Genomic DNA, 26,861 nt, shown 5'->3' with positions numbered 1-26,861 from the left:
CATGGATTTTATTCATTTATTGTTGCATTTTGGTTGGGAAAGCTCTGAAAATGTGTTATACATAATAAATTTGACCTTGACCTTGATATTTTGTGGCTTTGTTGAAGCTCTAAAGATCAGTTTTTTCAGAACAGGTGAATTTTGTTTTGGGTCTTCGTGGAACATGGACTTGAAACTCACTTAGTATTAGCTGAGAAAATCAATACTTAACAAAGTACAAATAAGTAGTCTGGCTCCATGACCAACCAATAAAACCTGTCTTCCAGCCATGTATGTATAAAAGACAAGCAAGCACACTATGACATCACTTGCTAGTCCACTTTGTCAGTTGATTGTGGCCACAGTGGGCTTTTGGACTCATGAAGTGATGTACAAAGACAGTGATGTACCATAACCTGAAATAACAATCCATGTAGTGATTGTGACAGTCAGCTGTCCCTTAAAGCAACTCCACTGAACTTTGGGAGACTTTAACACTGTAGCACCTCCCAACAAAGGCTAACTTGGCATCGGTCTGTGTAAAAGTCAGTCCAATGTTGACTCGTCAGATCTCTTGCTCTGTCACTTTCTGTCTTTCTTTTTCTTGTTTCCTCCAATAAATTTTCTCTCATGTTTATTTGCTGAATCAGACATTGGTTTGCTGGTTAGTGATATGGTGCCGTAAAATGAAACACAGCTGTTTGATGATGCGCCAGGCGGAAAAAAACAGTTGTGAAGTGCAGATTCTCAGCTTTGGCATGCTGCAGGGCAACAACTGCTCTTTGAATGAACATCATGAACATTAACATATTGAGTTTTAAGGCTGGCAAGTTATGTAATGTTGCTTTACAGAAGCAAGATGATTAAATTAAATTAAAGAAAAAATTATATTTGGACTCTGGCCTTACACCACATGCCACCTTTACACAGGGAGCATCCTAATATGTTTTTACATGAAATATGTACATATAGAGAGAGAAACACCACTGTGTTAGCCATTTACTGGGACTTTAAGCATTTTTCAATATAAATAGGTCTCAGAAATGGGAAAAGTTACTGGCCAAAACCAATGTTTATCCCAGGCTATAAAGCTGAGTACTTCTGCTATAATATTTGGCATTTGTAATTAGAGATATATGGTAACTGACTCACTTGGACCTTTGCATGAATATAAATAAACAAAGCGTATATATACTCTTTTTTTGTATTTGACAGCACAATTTTTTATTGGGTTTAGACAGGACAGGGAAATGTGAGCCTTTAATATACAGTATGAACAGCATGCAGGGGTGTGTTTATGTGTTTTAGAGTGAAGATATTAGCCGTGCTTGGTCACCATAGACCATCTGGGCTGATCATCATCACTTACCCCTGGTTTTACTGTTTGAACAAAGCCAACCACACAGTAAAGACTAGCATAGCTGACTGATCCTCTGACCACTGCTTGTGTTTTTGCAGATGTTTGTAAAATTTTATGAACTCTATGCACTTTAAAGGAGAATATTTTGAACAGATTTATTAATTCAGGATCAAATTAGCAGGGTTCTAAAGTTTAGATTTTCTCCTGTTCATTTATTTGTCATTGCATCACTGTTATGTTTTTTTTTCCTGTTGCTGCCAACCTCTTTCCCTCTCTCGTTCCCTTGTTGATTACACTTAACATGCACTTCACAAAACAAATTAGAGACACAAAAACAAACAAACAAAAAGAACTAACATGATATCCACAAAAAAAATTTCTCAGTAAGCCCTTCACTGGAAAAAAGCCTCTTTAATGCATGCACACCCATTCAGTGATCACTTGACAGACACGTGAAATACCCAATTATTGGCTACTAGCGAACAATTATTCACATTATTCGCTGGGTCGTCATTCAGGGCTGGCAATTAATGAAGACTCCAGCCAACCATGAAGCAGACATGATGAGCGCATCAGAACTGCACTCAGAGGTAGTGATGTGGTGAAATAAGAGGATTTTTGAGCATGTTGTCAACAGGCCTGAGATGTGGATTACAAATGACCAATACTGTTTTTACATCACCCTGATGCCTGTGTTATTCATGGGACAGAGTTTGATAGAGTAATGCAGTTTTAAAAGAGAATGAAAGAAGTATTTTTTCTTCACTTTTCCCCCTGGGTTAAAGCACTTTCAGATCTCGTATTGCTGATGTTTTTTTATCAGTCTGAATTGAATTGTAAATTAGCCATTAATCAATCAATCTATAAACTGATAGGTAAGCTTTCCTGCTTTGCAGTGTTACCGCTTTAATCCCTCGCTCAAGACTTTATGCTGTGTGTGTGTCACAGTCCCTTCATATCTTGTATTTGTTGCCTTCTCTATGAACCTCAGCAAAAGCCATCAGAGACATTTTGGTGCATCTAGCTATTATATTTAAAGATCTACCCCTGATTCTATGAAAGAGTATTTCATCAAGATGAAGGATTTTTGTCTTTGGACACTCCAGTTCTGCCATCCATGTATGTTCACATTCCTGGTTTGAATTAAATGCGTTCATGAGTGTAGTACTTTTCATCCCCCTGAATGTGTCTGGACCCATTCAAATAAAAAGAGCTCTGCTGCTGTTTTAGAAATTGTTACCTGGGAAAAAAAAATTAGTAGTCTGGGTGACGCTGACATAAAAGCTGTCTGGAGCTTTGAAGCCACAAGCCTTTTAAGGGGCTAACACTGTGCACCAACACTTTGTTAGAGCTAAAAACTCAGGTGGTGCTAGGATCTCATTTCAAGGTAATAGTTGGAAAAAAAATTTGTAAATACAGCCATGTACATGTTTTAAGCCTACTTGTACAAATAAAGGACACATAAAAGCCGGCGCAGCAGGACTGAAATAGACAAAGAGCACAGGTGAGTGGGACAGCTTTGTCTGTAAATGCAATTTACATTGCTTGAGTGGGACATGCAAGTCGGCAGAAAAGTGATACGCAGAGACAGAGGACAAGAATGAAACATCACAGATAGTCGTCATTATCTCGCTCCAGTCTTCCCAGCAGTGGAACAGATCAATACAGCATGCCCAGCATGGCTCTGCAGTGGAGGAGATTCACAAAGCCTCCCATTACTAAACACACAAGCCCACACATGCACACACATACACTTTTCACACTTGCTTATGTAAACATTGTATTTTTGTGTTAGCTTAAATGCTGCCAACACACTCCTCTGCAGAACAAGCATGCTTTAATTTAGCATATTAGAACTGTTTGACTGGGCTTTAGCTTCTACATAGCAACCCTTTCTCATGTTCACACAAAGATGCATTCACACATGCACACACTCTACATGTCAAATCCCAATCTCAGAGAAATTAGGTCATAATTTTCCCTGTGTTAACGAGTTTCTATTTTTGAATAATTATCTTGGAGTTGGTAGGATTTGAGGAGGGAATTGGGTCCTGATATAATCCTTCATGCCTCTAGTGAATGCTAAGTTATTGCTTCTGTTTGGTCTATGTGCCCTCTGTAGTATTTGTATGAATGGTGGATTTCCCACATGTTTGTTTCCCTGGAAGTTGGAACAAAACATGAAGGATTATTTGTTTTGTGCTCTTTTTTTTTTTTCTTTTTTTTTCTTTATTATAGATATTGTGTTTAAGTTATGTTTATACACATGTGCTGGTTGTGTCAGAAGAAAGTGTCATGCACATCTGCCATTTTTGGAATTTTTCCAACAGCTCTTCAGCTCTGGGGAGCATCTCGAAGAGCCCCCAGCCCCAATGGTTTGAATTCAACATAAAGCCAAAGACTGCTGCTACAGAAAAGTGACACAGAGCTGTTTTTTTTCCCCTCACTCTTAATCAAATGAAGTGCAGGTTATTTGCAGAGATTTATTGTCTTTATTTCCTCGACGTGACACTTGACGCACCTAAAATAAAGTCAGCGGCTCTCACGGGAAGCTGGAAAAAGGCTAAACAGTCACTCTGGGATCATGGAAATCTAATCCAGAAAATACAGCTGTGTGTAGCTGTGTGTTTTGTGTCATTTCCTTTCATATAAACCGACAACGAAACACCAGATGTTCTTCCGTGTTTTATAGCTAGCTTCCCCAAGAGAGAGCAGAGCCACCTGCTGGAGGAGCTCTGTTGCTGGTCCACCACGACCTTGAATAACTGTGGAGGCATCCATCTGCTTCCTGTACCCCCCTTCCCACTGTGGGACATCAAATTTACATTACATACAGTAGTACTGTGGCTCACTGATGAACACTGTCACCTCTCGCAGGTGCTCCACTAAATCTAATAAAAGACAAAGTGTAATTTTGTTCCTGGCTCGGTAAAGGTCGCTGTAGCGATTTTGTTGGACTGGAAAATTAAATTTCTGAGCTCAGTTTCTTTATTTATTTACTTATTTTAAACGATGACTCTCCGAGACAGTTTCTAAATTTGCAAGTTGAATGAAAAGTTGTTTTAGTCCATTAAACTGCAGAATTTCAGTCTATAAACTCATTTTGGCTGTGCTATCTAAATACAAGCTTATGAGTAAAAAACGTATTCAACAAGATCATTTTTTCTTCACCTCACTTCACCTCAGAGATAATGTTTATCCTTTGATGAAACATTTCTATGATGAACGTAATCCAAAATGATAGCGACTCCATCCAAATAGTACAAATTTTCACTGAACTGTTCAAGTATTGTGAATCATGGCTGTGGCCTAAAGTCACCAGATTTTATAACAACTGAAATCCTATAGCAGAGCATAAGCATAAGCATAAGCTCATATAACTGTCAAGTGAATTTAGAGCACACTTTTGAGATGTCGCTTGAGAAAATACCCTTTAGGCACACCTTCAGTAATTGGTTTGTAGCTAATAAATTAGGTTACATTGTGTTTTCAAAGGGTGATGATAAAGACTACTTTACACAGGCCTGAAACAAGCGTAGAAAAGGCATAGAAACAAAACTTTGCAAAAAAATGCTAGTAAGGATTGTTGCCCTGGCTACATACAACTGGGACAAAGGACATTTGGTATATGGTTTTCAGTAAGTCACTTTGCAGTTATGCTGTTATATAACAGTAAAAATATTACAGAAAATAATTATTCATGTCATTAGTAAGCTAGATTTTCACAACTTTAGATTGCATGTACAAAAAATAGTTCTCTCGCCCAATATTTCCTTAATATTCCCTCCCAAGATTCAAGATTTTTTTTCTTGTATGGCTTTCTTATATTACTTGCTTTTCTCTCATTTCTAATGACATTATGAACCTGCTCTGTGTGTGTTTGGTACAGCCCAGAAGACCCCGGGCTACTGGTGCAGTTCTTATAGTATACAGTATTATACAGACACATACAGCTGGTCCTGATAAAATTGAATAAAATATCCCTTTTACACCTCCATATATTAGTAAGTACTTAACAAAAGTAAAATCTGAACATCCCCTTTGGCTTTATAGGTAGCTGAATTAAGTGAAGTTTGATCTTTCAATAACAATGAACAATAAAGATGGCTGCACGCTGTCTTAGAAATAATTATATTTTATTCTGTCTGTGACGAGGCTAGAGAAATGTATCACATTAAGCTGGGACAACAGTGTGAGAATATGTGTGTGTGTGTTTCCATGCTGTGCTACTCTCTTTTATAAAGGAACTAAGTCCTGCTGTGTAATCATGCTCAGTGAAGCCCATCCCACCCCCTGCAGACGCACAACAAACACACTTATGTACAAGCACACACATGTTCAGTATATACCTACTTGCAGATGGTGGGTTGTGCAGCTTCACACAACCTAAAGAACAGCGGGTTATAGTAACAGTGTTTTTGGATTTCCCAGTGCTCTCAGTAAAGGAACTGATCGAAGCAGTTTCCCCTTGGCATTAAATATGCATTAGTCTCTGCCTTTCATGTACGTGCTGATCTGTGTTTTGTGTAAGAAGTCCTGGGGATATTTTTTGAAACTTAGAGCCCACCAATTTTTTATCTTCATCTTTTAATTAAGAAGGCGAATGAGGTCTGCAAGAAAGGGAGCTAATCTTTATTAAATGGAATTTCTGGGACACTGAGCTGCTCCGGGGCTGGTTACAAAACATCCTGCAAAGAGACACCACAAACCCTCACCACCACAATCTATTATTTCTCATCAATTCACATTTAAGACCAAGAGAAAGGACCACACTGAAAGAATACAAGACAAGGGGGTCTCGTACTTAATTATTATGTCAGCTGCTCACCTGTTATTTCTCATTTTCTTAGAAAAATGTAAAGCCAGGGTCACATCACTGACAGAAGCCCTTTGTTCACCCTGTCAGTCAGCTATCACCAGCTCAGGCACAGCTTGTGGGTCCTGAGCTTGGGTCTGTCTTGTGTAAAGACATGGCAATCAGTTATTTTTTGACAAGTGTCCGTGGAGAGGGGGGAGGGTCTGTGCCTTCAGTCTTTACTGGCTCACCAGCTAAAGGTGATTCCCAAGCTGACTGCTGTGACCACCTCTGGTCATTCTTATTTCCCCTCTCAGGTTGGCTTTCTGCTGTTCGATTATCCCTCCATCTGTAATTAAAGGCAGCCAAGGGGAACGGAGATGGAGTGAGAGGGGAGAATAGCTCAGGATAGGTGTCCATTTTTCACCAGTGGCTGGCTGACAGAAAAGATCTAAGCCCCTTCATAGCCTGAGGAGAACTGTAATTAGACCATTACAATGCAGTTTTGGGCAAGAGTTTCTTTAAATAAAACCATTGTTTAAATCACACAGTTCCCTGATTTTCTCCTTGTATCTGCTTCCTGGATTTTAAGCTACATCACACTGCTTACTTTTGGGGCTTATCATGTGTGTGATGCTGGTCTTCTTGACCAAATAACTAATGATGTCAATTTTCTCTGGAGAAGTCATTTTGCTAGAAGTGAATCATAAGTCCCTTCCAATGAGACCAGAAACTGACACCTGAGTCTTAATATGTGTGTGCCTGTGTGTGTGTGTGTTGGCAAATGTACAAAAAAATTGGTACTCAACAATTCCATCCTGCCAGCACACACTAACACTGTAATATCACACACTGTGAGCACATCCTGTTCACACTCATAAATCTCAAATCTGTCTCCAGTGTTTTTTTTACATCTTCCTTTTGGTTTTGTGAGTATAACCCTGTCCAGGTCTTCGTCTGTGGGCTCACTCTGGCTCGTATTGGACAAGATTGGAACCTGTCGCAGTAATGGGGTCTGTGACCCAGTGGGGCTATTGCTGTGTGTGCGTGTAGGTGTGTAAAGGTGCATAAACACACATCTGTCTATGTGCACTGATGTATGAGGAAACAAATCTTCCACTAGAGTCTCAAGGGCATGGCTTTTCTGCTATAAACAAGCAGCCATGGATATCAGTCAAGCAGTAAATATTGATTATTTAAATCGGCCATGGCACTACAATCATACATACACATTGATTGCACAGCTTCAGGTTGAGACCCTTCGATTCTGCCTTGAAAAATGTGAAATTATCAGCAGCTTATAAAATAGAAAAGAAGCCGTTTTTTAACTTTTTTTTTTTCAAAACAGCCCACAGTGACTTCATATTTAGATGAAAAAAAAAAAAAGGAAATTCATTTAAATTGTATTAATGTGTAGCATTAACACATTTCATAATTAAAATTCAAGGCACCACCCACTGAGAGAAAATCGATATAGGTAGTTGTTGTTATAGCTATCAATAAGCTGTATCAACAGTTCTGGACTCATTTTATGCACAGTGACATCTACTATGTGCATTTCTGGAGCCGCTACAGTCCAGTAGTATCCCAAGGTTGAGAAACCGCATTATACAACTTTTTTTTTTTTTCTTTTACAGCAAAGTGTTTTTGTTACAGCAAACAGATATAAACATATGGGCTGTTTCAAACAAGTACCATGGTTGATTCAGCAAAGAAACATAAGAAGACGTTATCAGAAAAAGAGAGAGAACAAGAAATGAGACTAGAGTCAAGATAAGACTGTATTTTGCCTGCTGGAGAGAGCTCACAGTACGGGTAGGGTTGGATGGATGCTGAATTAGCCAATGATTGGGGGCGCGTCACTCAGAAAATTGCAAAAGTTCTGTGGTGCATCTTTAAGAGGGTTTTTTGATTCTTTAGGTGAGAAGCTGCATTTTTGGTTTGAGTTGATTGGGTCTTGAATGGCTCTACTGGCAGATTTATGGGTAAGGAGTTTTCTTTAGAGCCATCTCCTAAGTTGCCTCAAACCTCCCACATTTAAACCAGTAACTGTCAGACAGGAGTGTCCTCTTTCAGGGAGAGTTTAACTCTGGTCATCGGTTTAAAATCTAACTATGACATTTGTTGTTCAATAAAATTTTAGAGCATGGCTTTTTAGGTGTGTTTCTTCTTGTGTCTGGTCCCTTTTCCCACCAGAATCCACTACAAATGCATTTGTATGATTTCACTGATAATTATCCAATAATAATCATAAAAAAAGGGAAATCATCAGCTTTCTCAGAACCTGTAGAGTCATTTCCTGGTAATTTTATCCACAGTTGCGCTACAGTCCATTGACCAAAAACAAAATGTAAGTCACCCCAGAGTAGAGCTAATCTACCCAATAGACTCCATATTTCTCAGCATTGTAAACCACCAAATCTTCCAAATCCAATACTTTACCAATGCTCTTTCACAGTGTCTGCAAAATATACAACACATAATTAACTGTGGTCCAACCAAATCTCTGGTTATTTAATACCCTGTTTCTTCTCAGTCTGTTAACTCTTTTCTCTGGAAAAGCCTAGAGGGTATAGATGGGTCATGCATACTGCTGCCAACAGAATTTTCTAACAACAGTCAGCACTCTTTCTGAGATGAACTGCATTTTACCTCTTGCCTCTTGTCTCCGCATTCGCCTGGGAGAGGTTTGTAGTTTTCTCCCTTCTTCCATCAGCTGTACAAAAGTGTCGATCAATTTGATGTTACTGTGCCTGACTCGCCGTGTGTGTAAAAAATTAGGTTTATGACAAGAAACCAGCGAGGAAAAGGAGGTGAGAATTGAATTTTTGAACTCACCTTATTTGCCTGATACGAATGCTATTCAGCAGATAAAACGACATGCCTCTGCTTCTCTCATGAAAAGAATCTCAATTACTAATTTGCGACAGAGACAGGCAAAGATTAAAAAAAGATTCACCAAGTGGAAAAGGAACTCACAAAGAGTGCCAAAATGTGCCCCTGGTGCTCCAACTGAAAGAATGAAAAGAATGAAAGCATTTCCTCATGGTGGCAGAACAACTTTAAGTGATATATATATATATATATAAATATATATATACATACATACATACATACATATATATTCTTAGCTCTTCATTCTTTCGTGTGTTAACCACGCCCATCTCAAATGTCCGGCCAATCACACAATACTTCTCGAACCCTACAAGAATAAAGTTCTGCTCCGCGGATGTGCTGAGAACAAGCTGCAAGCTGTCCTCATTCACGTCCGTGAGAACAAAATGATGTGATTTTGTTCTCGTGGCCTCAAGTACAGGAGTATGTAACAGCCTTTATAACTCCTGTCATACTACAAATTTGTCCTACCTCACTATATCAGGTCAAACTAGCGAAAAGGGGCCACCTCTGGTAATTGTGTTCGCAAACAGAAACCAAAAGTTAGTAGCTTCAAATGCCTTTAGCTAATCAGCATTCAATAAATAGATAGCTATTAGTTTCTCTTGTAAGGGTATAATTTTTAATTCATTGCATAAGTCAATTCAAGCTTCTCCATCATATATCAACCTCTAAGGTAATATCTGTCATTGCATGATTCCTGTCAAAAAGATTTTTTTCATCATTTTCATTAAAATAAAAGTATTGAACATGATAATGAATTAGTTCCCCGGAGCTTGACACAGCAGGACGCTGGGTGAATTCAGCCTCAAGGCAATCTTGAATAGAAACAGCGGCAGAGAGCTTGATCTCTCTTTATGCGCTTTTAATTACACATGGCTGGCTGGACTCCAATCCCCTGAGATCTGAGGTGAAGCACTCGTCAAGACGGGAGGGATGGGGAGAATGAGATGGAGGTGGGAGGATCAGGCCCCTCTGAGGGTTAATTCACATTTACAAGAGCTACAGGCGACTGTCGATCATCCAGCAGGATTTGAGTGACATATAGTAAAACCAACTGTCGAGTCAGGGTAGATTTCCAGCAAATTGCTGCCAACAGACTCATAAATCTGACCATCTATCCATTTTCCATTTAGACTGACCTCATGTGTTTAATAGCAAACATGCTGTGTTGCTAAGCTTCGTGCAGAAAGAGAAATTTGATGATTAACATTGTGTTTTGCTTCCTGATGAAATCTGTCCATGCTTCAGCTTGGTGATCAGCTGTCAGTTAGTGTTGCTGCGAAGTGTGAGACGACACTTTGCACAGCTATAACTGATAGATCCAAAAGACAACAATCAGCTGTGTAAGAACAAGGGATTAGGCTCGGGCTAGTGTATGTTTCCCACCAGTACTGACATCCCACTACACCTTAGAGTGAACATGCTCACTCATGCACACACACTGACACACAGATTCACAGTTAAGTTATACTTTATTTATATAGCCCAATATCATAAATTTGCCCCAGGAGGTTTTCTGCCCTACTCCTCTCAGTGTTTCTCTCCAACACAGTTACTCTCTCAGACTCATCCACACACATTCTAACAGTTCAGAGCACACAGAACAGCTCGAGCCGAGGGAATAAGACTCTCTCACACAGAGAGACCTTTTATGTATCAGAGACCCTTCATTCACATGATTTTCACCTCCCAGAACTGTACTTTACTGCAAAATGAATAGTGTAACCTCCAGGCAATGTCAAGGTGAAGGATATGTGGCACTGCCTCCCTGGCTAGCTTTTGGTAACTCTAGCTCTCTTCAGTTAATGACTGGAGCGTGGCGAGCGTTGCTACAGCCAAGCCCAGCCAGATGAGCCCTGAGGAGATGGTCAGACTGTAATCAAAGGCAATCATCAGCTCTCTCGCTGGATTTCTGCTACACTGGACTGAACAGCATTATCCCAGACCTGTGATTTGGGCTGCAGGGTGGAGTGAGGGTGAAAACATTATGAAGGATTAGCAAGGCATTGGCTTATAACAGGATACGTGCAATTGAGATTCTAGTGATAGTCACTCATTTTGTTTAGTATGTTTGCAAGGATATATTTGCTAATTAGAAAAATATGTAGGTCAAATTTTGACTTGACAGTGCTCAGTGAAAAGTCTATATCAAAAAATTATGATCATCATTCTAATGGGCATGGATTGAATACATATACCAAATTTTTATTGAAATCTATTCAGTAGCTGTTGAATCATTTTGTTTTAAACCAAAGCTTTTTTTAGTTATCCAGTGACACAAGTGACACAAGACAATCTGTGATAGCATAGCTTCTATGAATCTGTCACCACAGTGCTGTGTCTGCATGCAAATGGTCTCCCTGCACTGTCTTAAAATGAATTTTCTTTCTTTCAAGCGAGATGTGATGTACTGTAGTGGTCAGTGCCATACCTGCAGTACACAGACCAGTCAACCCGCTCTCAGTTTGGAGAGGTAGGGAAGAATTTTAATGCTTAAAAATGAGCAATAGAAGAGTGAATTTTCTCCATCTAAAACCATTCAAACCTCCAAAATGATACGGTTGTTTGAGGGAACATTATACCTAATAAGTCATACACTGTTGCTTTCAAATCATCCTTGACACTACTTTCTCTATCTATGTTGCAGTGGGTCAGTGCATGCAGCTGGGCAATATATCCTGCCACCGATCAGCTGTGACTGACAGTTCTGCTGGCCGAATCCTAAAATACCCACTAGGAGAGAGCCTGACAAAGCTCCTGACAAACTCAGCTGATCAGTGGTGGGACATGATCAGCAGTTTGAGTTTTATGTGGGAAAAAAATGTGCTTCTTTTGTGAGTCTGTTTTGAATAGTTGTTTGTTTTGCCCACCTGTCAGAATCCTGCATCAAATCTCCAAACCAAGAACGCTCTGACTTCTATCTACTGCACATACAACTCTTGGTCTCTGCCTCATTTCTCAATACAAATATTCATCAAAACTTATTTCAGTTGCTGCTTTGGACTTTGTTGCATCCTGTGATAAAGAAGATTTATATTGTTATATTTTATCAGCCTGACTGACCTACCCTAATCGTCAATCATAACAGGGCATCACTTCCACTTCATCCCAGTTTCTGATCCAGTAAAGTATCAGCAACTAATCCTCAAATGAACAAATAGTGTAAAATAAAATGCACAGCAATTTATTTGAGACCAAATATTTTTAGACTTCAGTGGTTGACCAACCAGCAAAACATCAGATTGAAATGCTCCCACTGGATGTAGTTTTCATGGTTAGATATTAACATTTCACTAAAATGTACAATGTTGAAGGAATGGCTGTACCTCAAAGCTGCTTTGAAAAGACCTTTTGTTAAACATAACTTTAGCTACACATTGACCTGAAAAGGCATCCATGAGTATGTTTTGCTGAGGGGTCAGCATGACACATTATGGTATATACTGGACATTTTATATTGGATAAAATCCAGTAAATATATAACAAAAGTAGTGAGTGGAGTTAGTAATATCAGTCTGAACTTGCTGACTTTACGCTAAAGCCCATGAGCAACTTGACCTTCTGGTAGAGCTGCCACCCTTCGCTCTGTGTGAAAGAAAAAAAAGCCCCATCCAGCTTGACATGGTGGACCCAGGCGTTGTGACTTCTCAACCCCCCAGGCTAAATCTAATGGAAGTACTGCTTTTTCCAGCTCGCCTGTCTTTCTTCATCAACACACAGCTACCCCCACATTGCCTTCAGCATTGACACTAATATGAAATACAGAATGGTTGCTCATTTAATTTAACAGCCAAGCTTGCTGGTGCCACTCAAAGAGAACATGAACTCGTCTTCATAACCAGGAGTCTGATTTAGTGACTTGATAGGCAAAAAAATGTGTATTTATAACCCCATGCTTTTGTAGCTGCGTGCATGTCAGCTCTGTCTCAGCAGTTGTAAACTAGAACATTGCGGCATGGAGAAATAATGTGTGGGAGAAAGATCCTGGACTGTTTGTCTCTAACCCTCAGTTCTACGTGCTCTGTGGCTAAGTCTGGTTGTCTGCTTTCTGCTGTGGTCTTTCATCACGTTCACTCCCTTCTGTGGCATGACTACTTGTCTAGTATCTGTGTGTGTGCGCGTGTGTGCATGTGTGTGTTTATGTGCATGTAAGACCAAAACTTTACTGCCATCTAGTGGCAGAGTAAGTCAGCCTGTTCAGTGGGGTCAATGAGATTACGTCTGAGATCAAGTATAAACAATGACATATATGGAAAAATGGAGGTGTGGAGTGTTTTTTAAGTACTGTTCTTACACAGTTTGTGTAAATGTGTGTGTTTTGTGGAGAACAGACACTCATTAATGCAAGTTTTTATTAGTAGAGCAGGTCATTTAAGTCAGTGAGCAAGCGCTAATTCTTCTGCAGCTCTGTGCACCACTACTTGTCTCATATTTGCATGTAAATTGCTATAAATGTGATGTTGCTGCTAAATTCCTTAAACACCACTAGTTTAAAATTCATGAATTCTTTTGAATTTTGAGACACGGTTCAGTTGTGAAAAAAAAAATCCTTTCTTCCATAAAAACAACAAAAAAAAGACTCCAGGTGTGCATGTGCTTAAGCATTGGCCCTGAGATTTGATGATTTCCTCTGCAATTTGTCTGTGAAATCCTCAGAGATTTTAGACTTTTTGCACAGCCTTGCCTAAAATTGTTTAAAGAGATTTTGTCCTTGTGTTATTGCATGTGTGCATGTCTTGTATCTTTGGTAACAATGATGAGTATTGTACAGCAATCTGATCCGAGGGTAAAATTTCAAACTAAATTATTCTCTTTGGAGTAAACAGTAATGCATCACCTTCCTCTCCAGCTGTATTTCACCACAGTTTAACCAGTTTCTAACCTCTTAACTAACATCAGCTAAACCCGCATAATAAATGATATGGACATACATGTTGTGACACTTCACACACTCTTTAGGGAAAATAAAAACACATGCTTTCATTCACGCACATACTCACTGATACTGCCATCTATTGCTGTTGTGTGATCAGACTAAAGGCAAGTACTCTTGTTCAGAGTTAATTTGTGTCTGCTGGTTGATTGTTTGCCTCAGGAGGAACACAAATGGTGCTAAAAGTAATTGAATGGCCTATTTACATTCCACTAATTGATTTTGAGGGTTTTGATGAGGCTTTATTCCTCCTCTTTCTTTGTGGTTTTGTGTGTGTGTATTTAGTCCAAGTATTGCCTATACTGTGAGGACCTAAATTGTTTTACTCAGTCCCATATTGGGGGGCTTGTTTACTCATGGGAACAAAAATAAGTTCTTCAAATCCTAAATCATTCACTTTTGAGTTGACATAATTTAATGTTTTGGTAAGGCTAGCGGTATGTTCAAGGTTAAAGTACTGTAGGATTCAGGAAAGTAATAAAAGACAGCATTGGCCTCCTGAGTCACAAGTGCAGCATTAAATTCGCTGTGAGATTTATGTCAAATGTGCACAGGCCATAACACAGAAATAAAATGTCTGGCATTAAAAAATACAAAATAACCAAAAAGGAAGGAAACTGATAAGTATCAAATGTTTTTAAAATTCATGCTGTCTCCTCAGGAAAATATTATTTGACAGCTTCTTGGTAATGTCCATTACAATGCTTGTTCAGGGGGGAAAAAAGTGAATGCTTTTAAAGTTGTTTAAGGTTTTATAGAAAATAATAAACCATCACATTAGATGGTAATTTTCAATTTAATTATATCTGCTAATAGGGTAACCTGCAAGCATTCAAAGGCAGCTCTGCAACAGTTATGATGAAGGTTCCCTTTGATGTGCCTGTATCTCCTCGCTCACTGTAATGCAGCCATGCAAAGTAGAGTTCACTTGTGATAATGAACATTCCTCTTATGTTCAGTTTTTTGCTTCATCAGGATCAAAAGAAAAAATCATTCGCCTCTTTTTTATTCATTTTTAGAGGTTATCTCTAGGTGTGAAAAAGACTGGACCTTGGTTGTATTCAGATTAAGAGCCGGACTCATTCAGTGACCCAGACGCGTTCATAGTCTTGACTTCATACACAGGAAATGTGGCGTCCAGCCACTTGTACAAAGAATGTTGACCAGATTTTCTCAGTGTTCCTTCATCTGTATGTGTATACACTCCTAATACTGCCTGTTTATATAGTTTGGTTACACTGCACATCCTTAAGATTCTCTTTATGCATTTATTGTAATTCCTCCGCTGAGTGTGTTTATATGAACCCTTTTTCTGTGCGTTTCCTTCTCTAAATGTTGTGACAACAGGTCTAAACAGGATGCAGGTCAGCTCTAATATTAGTTTACAACAGAGAAACACAGGTTGGGCTGAGTTATGGTGTGATATCAGTGTAATTATACTGTTTGGACAAAGCTCTGTGTGTTAAATCCAATTTTAACACATGAAGTAACAGTAAATTCCTTCCTATCACCTGTCTGTCAGTAGAAATGGAAATGTAAAAGCAAACACAAGCTGACCAGCTCAAGTCCCTAATGTGTGGTTGCATGTTCATGAAGGTACGTAAGCTCAAGTTCTGGCTCCACAGTATTTTGAGTTTCCACTGCCTTGGGTGCTGGTATGATCTGTTTCTTATTTGCCAACATGTCAGTATCTGCTCACCATCACCCTCATCCCTGGAAGAGTGATGCATGTTATTTGGTTCTGTCAGCAAGACTGTTATGGTGAGTCGTGTCCTGGAGGGTGAATTTGTGATGAAGGGAGGTTTTTGCTCTGGGACCACTCCAAACCCACGTCTATATTCCTCTGCCCTTCCATTCCTCTATTTCTCTCCAATTTCTCCTTCCTCTTCTCCCATAACCTCAGGGAGTTGTCAGGAGCAGTTTTCCAAAATGGTATGAATTTTTTTTTTTTTTTTTTTTTTTTTCTTGCCCTCTTCTCCTTTGGTCACTTTTTTCCTTCTCTTGAATTAACATAGAAAAAAGAACCCACTGCTGAGTGACTCATTCAAATAATTGTTGCTTTTAGCTGTATCACATTACTCCTTTCTCTGACTCCTTTTTTGCTTTTCTCCCAGTACAGTGTGGTAACTGGGCCACTTTTGAATCAGAGCCTTTGAGTGAAAAGACAGAAAAAACAAGTGACATCAGAGAGGGATCTAAAACCTGAGTTGCCCTGTAATTTTCTGCTCTGTTTCTATGATTCCAAATGTGAGCAGTGCAGACCTAAAGTCCTCCCTATTGCAGCTTTTTTGGTGATTTAGTAACAGTACATATGTCAGTAAACATGTATTCTTTTTATTTTTTGCGTGTTTGCTCTACCTAGGTGTGTCGAGTTGCAGCCCAACATTGTTATCTATCACAGGAAGACACTTTTACAGGAGTGTGCCAACCTGTTCATAACTGAATAACAGAATCAACAAAGAGATGCTGTAAGTGTGTGTGTGTGTGTGTGTGTGTGTGTGTGTGTGTGTGTGTGTGTGTGTGTGTGTGTGTGTGTGTGTGTGTGTGTGTGTGTGTTGAAAAGAAAGCAAGAACAAAAGAACTACGCTGTCAAAGGAAAGGGGAGTGTACAAACAGAGGAAGGACAGATCAACTTGAAACACACAAGAAATCTGAAACTTCTTAAGACATTTTTAGTTAGAAGGGGGAGGAAGACACAGAGCAAAGGGACGCAATCCCTCCCTTGCCCTGAATGTGGGTTCGACTATCCTATAGCGTTCTCATTTCCCTCCTCCTCTCCTAGTTCCATGTGAGGAGCAGCCTGATGACTGGACCTCTCTGTGTCTCCACTCTGCTTACGCTTTGCTGCGCTTAGGCAGACATGCATTGTTCTCCACTGTACACTACTTGTTGCTCCCATTCTCGAACAGTTAGTCTGTGTTAGCTCTGCAGACAGGCTGACTGGAAAGGACTTTGGCAGAGCCTCGCGGTGAGTACAGACATTTTAATTTTGGGGCTTTTGTTGGAGAAGAATTGTCTCATTCATTTGTTTGTGCTGTCAGAGCATGATGTCTCTGAGTTTGGTAAATGTTGTGGTGATCTGTGCAGTGGGACATTTTTAAACAAGACATTGAAGTTGGCACACAGTAAAAAGGACATAGAGAAACTTTTGTGTGGAGTAAGTTCGGTGAAAGATCTGCTCCAGTAGTGAGAGACTTTCTAGCGCCTCTTGTTTCTGTCTGAATAGGTCCCTTTTTGCTGACTCACTCTTTTAATTTAATTCATATGGCTCCACGCTGTGTGGGTGTGTGTAGACTAGATGTGTTTGCTATTGTGTTCAATTTCTAGAGTGATTTTCAGCAATTACCTATTTGTTCTCTTCCATCTAAGTGTATTTGTCAGTTAAAATTACATTATTTGCCCTGCTTACAGTATGTTAATGGTAGAGAATCAGCCAAAAGAGAGTCCTAGAGAAAAACAGCAGAAATAATAAAGAGGGATCCTGGCATATTGCTGTTGATCACTGTTACTTTACATAGTTTCAGTTATTTATTGATTTCCTTTTTCCTTTTAGCTAAACAGGAACAATTGCCTCATGCCTTGCCAAAAATCCTTTTAAATAAGTCAGCTGAATATCAACACAAAATCTGCTGAATGACGTTGCTCATTGATTTGCTTTGTTGCTACAGCCACACATAATACAGACATACACATGCATATACAATAGGGCCTTGTCAGCTAGAGGGACTCTATTGTTTGTTCACATAATTGTTAGTGTGTACGTATCTAAAAGCTCTACCCAAATGGTCTCGGACAATGAAGTCTGTCACCTCTGAATCATTCTCTCTTTCTTTTCCTGTCCAATTACTCCCCTTCACATCTGGATCTTCCCACCAGCTGACAAGGAACAAGAGAACGGATGGAGGGAGGACGGAGATGTGGATAGGGGTTCACAGAGAAAGATAGAAATTGGAGGAAGCAGAGGTTTCTCAGCCCAAAATTCCCTTGGTGGACTTCCCTCTGTGCAGGAAGAGCATACTCACAATGTCATTGTAATTGCACAGTTTAAGAGAGGAAACACAAACACCACACACACCCCACACACAGACGAGACAGAACCCTTTAACATAATAAGTTTTTAAGCTAATATGCAATGTTCAAACATGTGCTACTGCACCCACTCAAAAATATATTCATATGCAATTCACGTGCAAGTGACTGAAGTCAGTGAAGAAAGTTCTGGTTCTTCGTGGACAGCTTTGGCCTCAGTGTGTGTCAAGTTTTCAATGGGAATTTAAGAACAAGACCTTAGCTGTCAAAGTAAGTCTTGTTCTCTGTCAGTCTCTTTGCTCTGCTACTTTCCAGCTCATCAGTCCCTTGCTGGACCCTGATGAGACTCTGAAACCATGATGAAAAGCTCTGCTTGAAGGCAACTCAGTTGGCCTGGATTTTTTTTTTTTTCTTTCTTTTTTTTTTGGTTTGTTTTGTTTTGTTTTCAGTTTCTCAGATAGATGAAACTTACTAACTGCAGCTACAGTCCTCTGTGAGCACTGGGCAAACACTCATGAATGTTTATTCATAACAGGGCACGGCCAAATACCATGACAGCAGGTGTATGTTGACATCACTGATGCCAAGCAATTTGCAAGGCTGTTTGGATGCAAATGCGCAATTATTTATAGGGACGAAAGCCTCCCTTACATGTGTTTAGGTTCTAGTTCAGCTCATGTGGTATGCAGAGTTTATGTGGTGGCTGTGATTGAGCCAGGGATTAAACAGAAGCATTCAGTTCTTCCACAGTCTCCCAGGAATTATTTGACTGTGCAGTTTCTGCCATATGTGCATGTGTGATTCGGTCGTCTCCCCCTGTCTGTGCAGCTGGTCTGTGTCTGCCTGTAACGCCACTTTTCAGTTTATGTCTGGCTGTTAGCTAAGCCTGCATCTTTGTGTGATGTAAAAGGAAAAATGGATGATGTTACCACGCAGGTGGTATGAGTGTGACTGAGGTCACAGCTGAGCTTTTTTACAGTGTGATTTACTTCTCTTTGTGACTTGACAGCAGTGCTAATCCTGTTACATATCCTGTTAAATCAATCATTTTTCAGATTTTTTTTCTTTTATATAGCAGATATTTCATGGGCTTGGACATGGTCTATGGCAGGGCTACTCAATTCGGTCCTATGAGGGCCGCAGTCCTGCAGGTTTTCAATGTTTCCCTGCTCCAACACACCAAATTAATGAGTGTTTGTGCAGACCTTCATAAGCAGATGGATCCATTTAATTTGAGTCAGGTATGTTGGAGCAGGGAAATTTTGAAAATCTGTTGGATTGCAGCTCTCATAGGACTGAACTGAGTAGACTTTGTCCATGGTATGTATTAAAACAATTTTTTAACTGGATTCCTTTTTTGTGGTGAATTGTTCAGTTGGAAGCCATGTTAGCTGTCACCAAGCACACTGAAGGCTACTGCCAATGAAGTTGTGTCATTTGGCACAACAAGCATTGTACAGTACTGTACTGTTTGCGTGCCAGCCAACAAATCAGAACAGTGAAATGTGTTCAGCTGGCTCAGAAAGCTCGGGATTGTTTTGGTCCTGATGATAACATTCACTAAAGAGTACTGTTAATACATTGTGTGCAACAATGAATTACTCAGTGACTTAGCAAGACTTAAACAGTAAGTGGCAATGAAGAAAATTACAGCAGTGGAATGGAATGGATGTACCTTAATGCAAGGAAATTATTGGTGGCAACAAACTAATGATAATGACTAACCTGTTGTTGATTTGCGTCCTTAGGTCCAGCCTCTGTCTTGTTGAAAAGATAAATTATGGCAGTCTTCATCCCAGTTTCAGTATCATTTGGATTTTATTTGTGAAAATAATGGTTTATCTTTTGAATCTGTTTGCAAACATTGGAAGTGGAGCATCAGACCACAATGGTTATCAGTAGGACAAGAATGAACCTTCAAAGATATTCATCTGGATGGGTCAGAATATGTTATGTTGTACCCGTCTAGCCTATTTATTTCATGAGGTCTTTACATGTCTTCAAAGAGCATGTTCTCTGAGTTGTGTGAGCTGGATTGAATACACATGCAGACTCCAAATAGGTTTTTCTGATTCTCTCTCTTTCTCTTGTTCATCCACCTCTTTTTTTATTAGGACAGATGAGTTTTCAGAGCTTCACTGTAAGCCTGTCTGTCTCTCATTTTTGATGCCTGACTTGCTCTGATCTCAACACATGTGCAATGCCACACATTCACATGTTCATTGTCTCGACTTTGACAAAATTACTTTACACACTGCATGTCAGATTACAGAATCTGGGAGTGGGTTCTGGACAGTGAGGATATGATGATGTGGGCCTACTCTCAAATATATAGATATATCTGCTTCACATATTCCAACGTCGTTCACATTATTTCTCATTTGAGAATGTCTTGAACCATATTTATATCTGGGGTCCATGTTCTGTTTCATAGATTTGACAGGAACATCGGTATCTCATTTGGAAGCAAAAACTAGTGGAGCTTCATGGGTTGGAAGCAAATGTTCAAGTAATCCGCTCCTTGATTGGCAGCTTATATCACAATGTCAGTCTTCAATCAGTTTGGGCACTGATTACATGCAAATTGGGCCATTTATAAATGCAACTGCATGCAGAATTTTTATTTTCCAATAGCTATATATGGATTAAGTGGGCACATCAGCGGCACCTAAAATATCTTTTTCTCTGCAAAGGATCTGCCGCCTGCACAAAAGCTGTTCATTCTGCAGCGGGATTGCTTTTGATGGGTTTTCAGCTTCACCACAATAATCCAAAGGAGGAGTCTGTGCAGATTTAACTTTTGGTTTTTTTCTATATTTAATCACTTGTATCCTGTAAAAAAATAGTATTTTTTCTCTCTTGCAATCTTCCCATTCTTCTCAATAATTAGGTAGATTATCAGTGCTTCTGAATTATTGAGCAAAGAGCAAAAAACAATAGAATAAAATGTTTTAAGGCCTAATAAAGCGCTTCCTTGTTTTAAATATTTATACAATGTTGAATGCATTTAATAAATTGTGATATAAACAGTCAGCCATATTAGAACCACATGACATTGAATTCTTTTGAATGATAAGGAGTTTCCAATGTGGACAAAAACATTTGATGTCTGATTATGTCCATTTGATGGCTGTCACTACTATGCTACATATTTTCACTGCTTTCTGTCATTGCCTGATGCATTACATAACTCTCAACAGTTCTACTGATACCATTAAAGCCGTATTGCAAACTTAATTTAATAAATTTTGAAACAAGTTGGAGGCCAGGTATAAAACTCCAGCAAATTTTTTTAGCACTCACATTGTGATGAGAAGATTGCAACCATTATTGGTGAAGAAAAGAAAGAACATTCCCTGATTATAGTGCTACTCTGTGTGGACACAAAGAGCTCTGATTACTGCTGGTACTGTCCCCCCTACTTTCCAGGATGCAGGATACTTTGCATTGACTGGCACAGTGGGAAGGCAGTGAAGGCTAGAACCATAAAAACACCTAAATACCAGCACAAAGGCTCACATGCATATAAAACACTTTGCTGTAAGCAAGCATGCATTTAGGATATTTACAAATGCTTTTGTAGAGCTGGTGAAAACTAATAAATATAACAAATGCAATATTCTGATGTTATAGATGTAGTTTTGTATGATCATCTTTTTTTGTAGGTTGGTGTATAATATGTCGGTCTGCACACACAGAACCTGCACACAAACATACACACACATGCTTTTTCTTGTTTGTGTTGCCTGTGGCAACGGTTTGGCAGAGATCAGTGGTGATGTCAGCAGTGATGTACGATTCCTGGAGTGTGAAGGATGACCTCAGCAGAGGGGAAGTCCCAGAGGACTCATATCAGCTGCAGCCAGCGTTCGCCTTCAAGACTTTCTCACACTCTGCGTCTCAGCTAATAAGTAAAACTGCCCCGACCCCCCTCTTGAAACCCCTGCATATGATCTTTCACAGGCATCACAAATCATGACAAAAAAACCTCTGATACACAAGAAAGACGCTCTCTCCTCACATGTGGTGCTGGGAATTTTTTTTAGAAGGCAAATACCTTAAATCCCCCAGGGGGTCAAGTTCACATTTTCATTTAATAATTGAAGTGGTTTACAACACAAAGCATACATTTGAGGTGCACACAATTTCTTACTGAGGAGTGAATGTGTGGTGAAATCTCACCTAGAATGAGCCAAGATAAAACTGACCAACTGATCAACTGTTGTTCAGCACAATGCAGATGCATGAACTTTTCTATTATCATGCATTTTTAAGAGCGCTTGCAGCAGCAAAATGGTCCGAATTATACAAATGTACAAGTAAGAATAGAGAGGATCATTTTTTGGAATGCATGGTGCAAATTTCAAAACCTTTAAAATCCCAAATTTTAATTACTAAGATGGGGTGAAACATACTTGGACCAGAAATTATATTTAGCAATTTAAAGCCAGTGCTTGGCTGCCAGTATTCAATGGAAAAATAAACATAGACACCCTAAGCACATTGTTGGCTGCATCAGTGAATCAGAAATGAATAAATCTATAGGTGAATCATGTTTTACCTCTTTGGATTTATGTGTGTTTATGTTCTGCTCAGATGAGGGAGTTTGATGGTTGCTGGTAAACACATAAACCAGAGAATATGTGGGGACAGGAGAAAAGATCAGTGTTTTATTCGCTTATCAGCTTAGAAGCATGTAATCTATTTATACCTTAAAATTATAGGTTTTCTTTTGCAGATAATCTTGTATCTGCTAATGTTTTTTCTTTAGAAAATCTACAAGTTCTTTCCAGAAAATCATTTTACTTCGTAGTCTTGGTACTTCAATGTGTGCACATGCTGTGCCTCGTACTGTTAACATTTGTGACGTGGGGCTCCATGAATAGAATTAACTTAGCTTGACTTGACCTGGATGGGTCTTAATGTATTATCAGTGCTTTGCCCCAGGGGGAGCTCTTACTCTAGCTGTGGACTGTAAAAACTTGCCCTGTCCCATCCCATCCTGCCCTCTGGATACATGAAATTCCTTCTTGCAGTGCCTCTTTGGCATTTCTATTAATTTCTCTTTTTCTTCTTCTGCTATTTATTTTCTTTTTTTATTTACCATTATGCTAAACACACACAAAAAAAAAGAATTTATTTAATTCAATGACAATTGCAAACATTTTCCTACCTTTCTCCACGCCATTACCTCATAGCTCCATCCCAGGCCAGTGCTGTAAACATGTTTCCACCACATGTCTCTGTGGCATAAACACATGGAGTCAAATGTCTGGTTGAGGTTTTGACCTTACTAAATGCCAGACAAAATCTAAACCTGACTAACCTTATCCCGGCTCCACCTAAACTTCACTGTTAGGTAGTGCAAAGTGATAAACAGCCATCTTCCTGCACTCCCTGACCTTATCCATGCTGCTGATGTTCAGTATAATGTGTAAAGATGATTCTATACAGTTCTTGTAACACTGAGATTTGCATCTGTACTATATGCTTTAATGTCTTTACCTGATTATAACCTGATAAGTAATATGGCTTTCCTTACACCATGTTAACTCTACAAGAGTTTTGGAGATATGAACACAAACACATTAAGATGGCCTGCATTGATGTATGAAAAGTGAAACACAAGTGTACCCACAAAATCTACCTACAAACCCTCCCCAGTTCATATGTTTGGTTTTTAGCTTACCTTCCAATATAATATAAAGAGCTTTAATACTTACAAGTCATGTCTGAGCTTTACATGCCATATGTGCTGATATTTATTTTCTGTGCTGAGATCATCTGGATCAGCCCATCCTGCAGCTGTCTCTCAATCTCTTCCAGACTTCCAGACACAGGGAGGAAAATCAAGTAAATTGAGGAATGTATAGAGACAAACTTGATGTCCTTGTCAATGACCTCTACACACCAAAAAGGCTCAATTTAAATCCCAGCCTTTCAAATCCAAGTTTCCCAACTATCTGACTCATTAATATAATTATTCTGAGCAAATTCAGACTCCAGTCAAGATTAAAGATTTGGTTTTTTTTTTACCGTTATTTCTAGACCCAATGAGAATTTATGTTTTTAGTCAACGTGGTTGCACAGTACTGTCTTTGTTTCCTTGGTATTGAAGCCAGGTATGTTATCATACAAAGGAAAGGTAAATACTCTTTGCTAAAAGTCAGAATTTATATGGATATGATTCTCTGTTTGACTAGTGTGGGCTTACAACCAAACCCTGTGGCACAATGTATCTCTGCCAACACAGGCCTTCTTTATGTGCATGTGTGTTTCATGCCATTCCTAATTTTTTTTTTTTTTCTCCTTACATGTTTTGCAACAAGTTGGATGTGCTAGGATGAATGTTTTTACCCTAATATTGTCCAGATTTTACATAACAACGGCACTGTGGTGAGAAACGTATATCTTTGATGATAAAAACCTGAGGGAGAGGAAAAAGTGTTAGTATTTCTCTTTTGGGCATCTTGAGTGTGAGTTGTGATGCTTACTCTTTAATTTCATTTAAGAAAAAAGCTAGCTTTAGTTTTTTGTTTGTCTGTTTGTTTTTTACTAAGCACCCCTGTATTTCCTCTAACAGCATCAGTTACTCTCATTAGTCACTGAAATGTCCAAATAAAGACAGCACAAATCTCTAATAAAACCAAGATTATTAAGATCTTCCCTTAATCTACTGTTAAGGAATGTGTGTAGACCTCCAACAGAACCATCTGCAGCCCAAAGGCCATTTTATCCAACTTTCATTTAACCTAATAACCTTTATTCTGCCTCTGATCAGGCTGAGCTGTCTTGGCTCCAGGGAAGATCCTCTCTGCCAGAGGGGTGACAGGTTAGTGAATCAGACCATTAACTGGTGCATTGGCTGGCCTCTAACCTGAACTGGAAGGACACTCATTAAACCAATAAGCTAATGACCACTGACTGCTTAGTTTGGTTTGTTTATCAGCCTGAACATGCTCTTGTATGATTGTGTTTGTATGTGATAAAGTCTTTTGGGACATTGAAACTGAGAGCAACAGAGGAACTGAGTTGGTGAGAGTCAGAAAGGTGTGTTAATTAGGTCCGAGTGACCGTCTGGACCAGAGATTCCAGACAGGACTCCCCACCAGCCCTTAATGAGCTCTCATCAGGCTGAAGAAGTTATCGAACCGTTGCCATGGTAACCTGTCAGTCGTTTTTTTTCTCACCTCACAGGTTCTGAGTCAGCCAGAAACAACAGCAGCAGAGCCAGATTTTACCAAAACATAGTTTCAGTATCTCAGACAAAAGTGACTGTTTAATTGTAGTCTGTTTTAGGAAAGTTAGAAACCCCTGCCAGAGGTGTAATTTGACATTGTTTACTTATTGATTAAATGCTTAGGATGATTGTAAACACATGTATTGCTTAATTGTTTACCAATTAATGATCCTAATTTGATTCAAAGTAAGACCAGTAAGATTTTACTCGTAAACATCATCATATAAACATCAGTTTTATTTGTTGTAGTTCACAAGTTTGACCAGTTCTCTTTAAGTCCCCATATGAACCTTTTTAAATAATGAGGTTTAAATTTGAAGGTTTTGTTTTGTTTTGTGTTTTTGTGGCTGGATGCTACCACTGGCTTCATATTCTGTGAATGTAAGCAAGATCAGGATCCTTTGGCTACAAGTGGGGGGAAATTCCTGTGAAAGTGGAGGGCTACAGTGGCTGAGCTGAACTTGCATTAAGCGGTGCGGTTGGATTTTTGGTTGTTGGGCAACCAAGGAGACAGTGTTGGATGGAAACTGTACATGCAATCAATAATACAGGTACACACAGAGATAATCCTTGCTTCATTTAAGGAAATGTGAAAAACTGAATGTGCTGTGTTGAAATATTCTGAGCCAAACTGACTAATGGCGTCAGACTTATATAACATGATCTGGCCAATCCACATATTGTACAGTACATGCTGTCAAACTACAGTTAAATCCTTAGAGCAGAACATGGTAGAGCCAACAATTCATTAAGAGAATACAGACACTGATCCACATAACTAAAATTATGATTATTGAAAAACCTTTAGATAATTTTTCTTGTTAAAATGAGTGGGGTTTTTTTTTCTAAACTGTTTGTACTACTTGTGTCTGTCAAAAGGACATCTGAAAATGGATTTCCACCAAAGTGGCTGTAACTATAAAATTAAAAAAAGCTTATAGTTGCAATCAATCAGTCTGAATGAAAATCACTTGTCAAGATCTGTGGATTTTTGGTTCCTCTTATGTTTCTATTTCCAGTGTTGCTCTTTGGTTTTCACTCGGGCTTCGTTGGGTTTAGGTTGGGTTTCTGTTCTTCTGTGTTCTGTATCCTATAGTTCATTTTATTTTGTAGTTAGTATTGCTTCCTGTTTTAATTTTAAAAAAAAATTCCCCCTCGTGTTTACGCCCTGCTTCCCTGTCACACCTGGTCCTCATTTAGTCATTAGCTCCCTCAGTAGACTCCTTGGTTTCCTTTCCTCATTGCCAGATCCTTATCATTGTTGTTGCCCTCTTTCGTTACCAGGTTTGTCCAGGGATGGTGAGACTAAAGCCTTGTCAAGTATTGATTCACTTTGGTACGACTGCCATAAAACCAATTCATTGCTTCAAAGCATTTGATACAGTAAAAAATAGCGACATCTGCTATGTGTGTGTGATGCATTTGAGGGGAAGTGTTGACAGGCCTTTATTACTTCAAAGCTGTCATAGGTCTCAATTTCATCTTTGAATCGGTTTTTATTAAAGGATATGTTCTCAACCTCGTAATACTGTTCTGTCATTCATTTAAATGGGGAAAGGGGGCTTTTAGTGCAAATTAACTCATCTGTAATAATAGAAGCTTTTGCAGTTAAATCAGTGTTTAAAGA

At 39.1% G+C, this 26,861-nt stretch overlaps 1 protein-coding gene across 6 annotated transcripts in view; it reads left to right on the top strand.

Annotated features, from left to right (window-relative positions):
- The window catches only part of sash1a (SAM and SH3 domain containing 1a), a 148,730-nt gene that overhangs the window by 67,828 nt on the left and 54,041 nt on the right, over positions 1 to 26,861 (top strand). The window contains exon 1 of one of the 6 annotated variants that reach the window (XM_041975959.1): positions 16,826 to 16,933. The exons of the other annotated variants lie outside the window; for them this stretch is intronic. The gene's annotated coding sequence lies outside the window, so the exon portion shown is untranslated. Of the gene's footprint in view, positions 1 to 16,825; positions 16,934 to 26,861 lie in introns of those variants that run through there. 6 annotated transcript variants of the gene reach the window in all.

The sequence above is a fragment of the Melanotaenia boesemani genome, chromosome 22, assembly GCF_017639745.1.
Source record: "Melanotaenia boesemani isolate fMelBoe1 chromosome 22, fMelBoe1.pri, whole genome shotgun sequence".
Classification (NCBI taxonomy): domain Eukaryota; kingdom Metazoa; phylum Chordata; class Actinopteri; order Atheriniformes; family Melanotaeniidae; genus Melanotaenia; species Melanotaenia boesemani.
The sequence above is the reverse complement of the archived record's forward strand: the minus strand, read 5'-3'. Positions and strand labels throughout refer to the sequence as shown.